This window comes from Mastomys coucha, unplaced genomic scaffold (genome assembly GCF_008632895.1).
Source record: "Mastomys coucha isolate ucsf_1 unplaced genomic scaffold, UCSF_Mcou_1 pScaffold21, whole genome shotgun sequence".
NCBI classification, from domain to species: domain Eukaryota; kingdom Metazoa; phylum Chordata; class Mammalia; order Rodentia; family Muridae; genus Mastomys; species Mastomys coucha.
Genome location: NW_022196904.1, coordinates 15,376,771 through 15,381,781, shown reverse-complemented (window position 1 = coordinate 15,381,781; position 5,011 = coordinate 15,376,771).

The following is a 5,011-nucleotide window of genomic DNA, read 5'->3' as shown; positions in this document are numbered from 1 at the left end:
TAGACCAGCAGTGTCTGTTACTATTTGCCTGCAGGAAAGATTGTTCTAGACTTAATCCCTGAGGACAGAGAGTCATAAGGAGGACTTATGACCTCCGTTCCTCTCATGGGGACCCTGACCTTCATGTGAAGTCTTGTAAGTCCATCAGAACAGTTGGCTAATGGACTGGACATCTGTGCAGCTGTGTTTTTTGCTGATACTGAGGAAAAAGAGATGCCCTGTGCTCAATCCTACCTGTGGCTCTCATAGCAGTTCAATAGTTGGTTCTATAAGCTATGAGATTCAGATGGGTAATAAATCGTTCTTCTCTGTTAGCTCTAACAGGTATGTTCCAACCCTACCCTACTGTGTGTGTCACTCCTCCAACTCACCTGGAATCAGGAGACAAGGGACAATGATCTGGAGCCAGAATTTCAAGTAGTCCCCCTTTTAATAAGACTCCATAGTTCCCTCAGCCAGACACTTCCTAAAGCACAAAGATCTGTCTAAGGTCAAAATTATAGTGAGTTCTGTATACGAATTTTTAAAAATCAAATATATGTTATAAGAATATGTTTTAATTTTAATCCCAGTTATAGGATACGGGGCTGCTTCAGATTGTCCACAGCAGCTTCATGCTCTAACAGGGATTAGATTTTGCCAGCTGCAAATAGTTTTGGTTGGTATATGATGTTTGAAATTCTGGAGACTTTTCACAGGATATACAAATGCTAGAGGACTGAGAGAAGGGGCTAGTTGGCTGGATGGTGGTTGGATGTGATTTGTAGTAGTTTATAATGTGGTCATATTCAAAGAGATAATAAGAAGAAATTATATAAACTGACAGCAAGATCAAGATTGCCCCCAAGGATCTTGATACCTGTAATAAGCAGAAAGTAGTCTAACAATATTGATACTCCCTTTCCCCTCTAGCCATCATTTTTGTCTCCTGCCTTGTTGAGGGATTGGAAGGGATAAAAGTAAAGAAGAAATAAAGTAACCAAAAGTTGAGTAACAATGGCTTATTCTAATTCTTTGGCTGAGTTATCCTATGCATATCCTCCTCTCAGCAGGGTGAAGTCAGATAAAAGAGTCTGATATTGTAGTTTGTCTACACTCCATGTGCCCTACACTAAATGCTAACACATAATTTGGGTACAAACTACTGACAGGAAATAGGCACCGTCCAAATATGATGCTCTTGTTTGTGTAAAGTAGAAACACCACACTGAGCACCCAGAAATAAAGAAAGAACCACTGGCTGTGTATATGGTGATTCACATGTGATTATTTCATTTCAACCTCAACATTTCAGATTTGTCCAAAAAAATCCTATGTCCATCTGGATGATGCTCTGAAACAAAGAGATTCACTGGTGTACATTGTCTCTCTGACACTGTGTGGAGGACCAAGCACAGGATTATTCATGGAAATTACAAATTGTGTGAATCAGTGGCTGTCAACCACACTTACCCCTTTGTATCAGTAAAAGGTTTGAACATTCCCTGGTACATCAAGAATAAACAGAACATTCCCCATTGTCTAAATTGTGCAACAGTGATCCAATAGTGAGTTGAGTAGTATGTGGTGGGTACCATTGAAAATGAGGCTAGGAGCTACAGAGATAGATTAGTGGATGAGAGCACTGGTTTCTCATTTTGAAAACTTGGGTACAATTTGCACCACCCAAAGGGAAGCTTACCACTGACTATAACTCCTGTTTTGGAAAATCTGAGCCCTCTCCCAGGGTCTGCTGGCCATACATGCATTTAGTACACAGAAAGAAAAACATGCATGCAAAACTTGAATATAAATAAATAAGTAAATAAATAAATAAATAAATTATACTTAAATGCTCGTTAAATTTAAATTTAACTCCCAGTCTGAGAAGGTACTCTGAGCAGATTTGGGTGTGAACTCTGTATCTAGTCCCAAAACACTCAGAGGAAGCTCCACTCCCAAGTGATCTAACACACCCAGGATCCCAGGATCCCAGGATCCCAGGAGCTGAGTCACACCAGGATCTCAGGATCCCAGAGCCAGGTTGACTTCCAGGAAATCTGGCAAACCAAGGATCTCATGATCACAGGATCCTGGAATTTCAGGATTCCAGAGACAGCTTGACCCTGAGGAGTTCTGACACAACCAGGATCAAAGAAAGGACAGGCTCCAGTCAGGTATAGTGAGGGCTGGTAGCCCTAGAGATAATCAGATGGAGGGAGGCAAGCTTAAGAACATAAGCAACAAAAACCAAGGTTACTTGTCATCATCAGAACTCAATTCTCCCACTATAGCAAGCCCTGGATATACCATCACATAGGAAAAGCAATATTTGGATCTAAAATCATTTCTCATGATGATGATAGAGGACATTGAGAAGAACATAAATAACTTGCTTAAAGAAATACAGGAGAGCACATGTAAACAGCTAGAAGACCTTATATAAGAAACAAAAATTCCTTAAAGAATTACAGGAAAACACAATCAAACAGGCAAAGGAAATGAACAAAACCATCCAAGGTCTAAAAATAAAAATAGAAACAATAAAAAAAGTCACAAAGAAAGACAACACTGGAGTTAGAAAACCTAGGAAAGAGATCAGGAGTCATAGATGCAAGCATCACCAACAGAATACAAGAGATAGAATAGAGAATCTCAGGTGCAGAAGATACCATAGAAAATATTGACACAACAGTCAAAGAAAATGGAAACCAAAAAGAAGATAGCCACAGAAATATAATTTCACCTCTAACAACAAAAATAACAGGAAGTAACAATCACTTTTCCTTAATATCTCTTAACATCAATAAATTAAATTCCCCCCCAAAAGACATAGACTAACAGACTAGATATGTAAACAAGACCCAACATTTTACTGCATACAGGAAACCTACCTCAGTGACAAAGATAGACGCTCCCTCAAGAGTAAAAGGAGGGAAAACAATTTTCTAAGCAAATGGTCCCAAGAAACAAGCTTAGGTAGCCAATCTAATATTGAATAAAATGAACTTTCAACCAAAAATTATCAAAAAAGATAAGGAAGGACACTTCACACTGGTCAAAGGAAAAAATCTACCATTATAAACTCTCAATTCTGAACATTTATGCTCCAAATGCATGGGCACCCACATTCATAAAAGTAACTTTACTAAAGCTCAAAGCAAACATCACACCCTACACAATAATAGTGGAAGACTTCAACATCCCACTCTCAGCAATGGACAGGTCATAGATACAGAAACTAAACAGAGACACAGTGAAATTAACAGAAGTTATGAAACAAATGGATCTAACAGATATCTATAGAACATTTCATTCTGAAGCAAAACAATATAACATTTCAGCTCCTCATGGTACCTTCTCCAAAATTGACCATATAATTGGTCACAAAACAGGCCTTGACACATACAAGAAGATTAGAATAATCCCATCACCCTGATAAGATTACCACAGACTAAGGCTGGTCTTGAATTCCAACAAAAACAATGGAAAACACACATATACATGGAAGCTGAACAACACTCTGCTCAATGGTAACTTGGTCAAGGAAGAAATAAAGAAAAACTAAAGACTTTTTAGAATTAAATACAAATGAAGACATATCATACCAAAACTTATGGGACACAATGAATGGAGTGGTAAGGGGAAAATTCATAGCTCTAAGTGCCTCCAAAAAGAAACTGGACAGAGCTTACACTAGCAGCTTGACAGTACACTTGAAAGTTGTAGAACAAAAAGGAGCAAATACACCCAAGAGGAGTAGACAGCAGGAAATAAACTCTGGGCTGAAATCAACCAAATAGAAACAAAAAGAAATATACAGAAATCAAGAAAACCACTAACTGGTTCTTGGAGAAATCAACAAGATGGCTAACCAGAGGGCATAGAGATAGTATCCGAATTAAGAAAATCAGAAATCAAAAAGGAAACACAACAAAGAAATTCAAAAAATAATCAGATCCTACTACAAAAGCTTATACTAAACAAATTTTGAAAATATGGATGAAATGAACAATTTTCTATAAACATATCAGGTGCCAAAGTCAAAATGGGATAAGATAAACCATCTAAACTGTTCCATAACCCCTAAAAAAAAATAGAAGCAGTCATTAATGGACTCCCTACTAAAAAAAGCCAATGACCAGTTACATTCATTTAAAAAATGGTATAGGTATTAAGATGGTCTATCCATAAAGTCATTCGCCAACTGTTTCAATGAACAATGGTTCTGCTTGGAGGGTGGCACAGACATTAGGTGAGAGTAAAAATTTGGTTCATTCGCTGTGATAATTTGGAAAAGCATTGATCTCAGAGAAAGAGTAACTTAAAATCCTCTTCTTTAAACTTGATACAAGAGTTACAAATGTCAAGCAAAGCATTCAGTTTCACTTTGTTGTTCTCTTACAAACCACCTCCCTAGTTAATCTCGTCTATGTTTCTTTTGGGTATATAAACACTTTTGAAATATATAAGCTGTTATGAAAACCATAGTATAGTGTAAAAACATGAAATAAGCAATACTACTAATAGAGAGGCTGAGATAGGAGAAGCAAGATCTCAAGATCCTTATGTTGTACACAGCAAGACACTGTCACAAACAAACAAGCTGACAGTGTATATAGATTGTACAATGTTGGACCTATTTCTCCAATTACCAAAGTAGAGAGATCATTGGATGACAATCAACAAATTTCCAATTCCTCATATTATTGGATTTAATCGGTTAGGACATATTGGTAATATTAATTTTCAAATTAATATATTAAGAAAAGTAATAGTCACTTCGTGTTGTTTTTGTTGTAAGAGGTGGAATTAGGTTTGTGTGGATTTGTTGAAAGATTAACTTCTTGCTTCTTCTAGGGTATAGTTTTGCTCCTTATGTTAATGTTTTTCATCTATTATCCTTTGTAGGACTGGATTTGTGGATATTTACACAAAAGATATTGTGTAAATTTTGTTTTGTCATAGACCATCTTAATACCTATAACATTTCTTAAATGAATGTAACCTGTTCTCTGTGGGCTGAGAATGA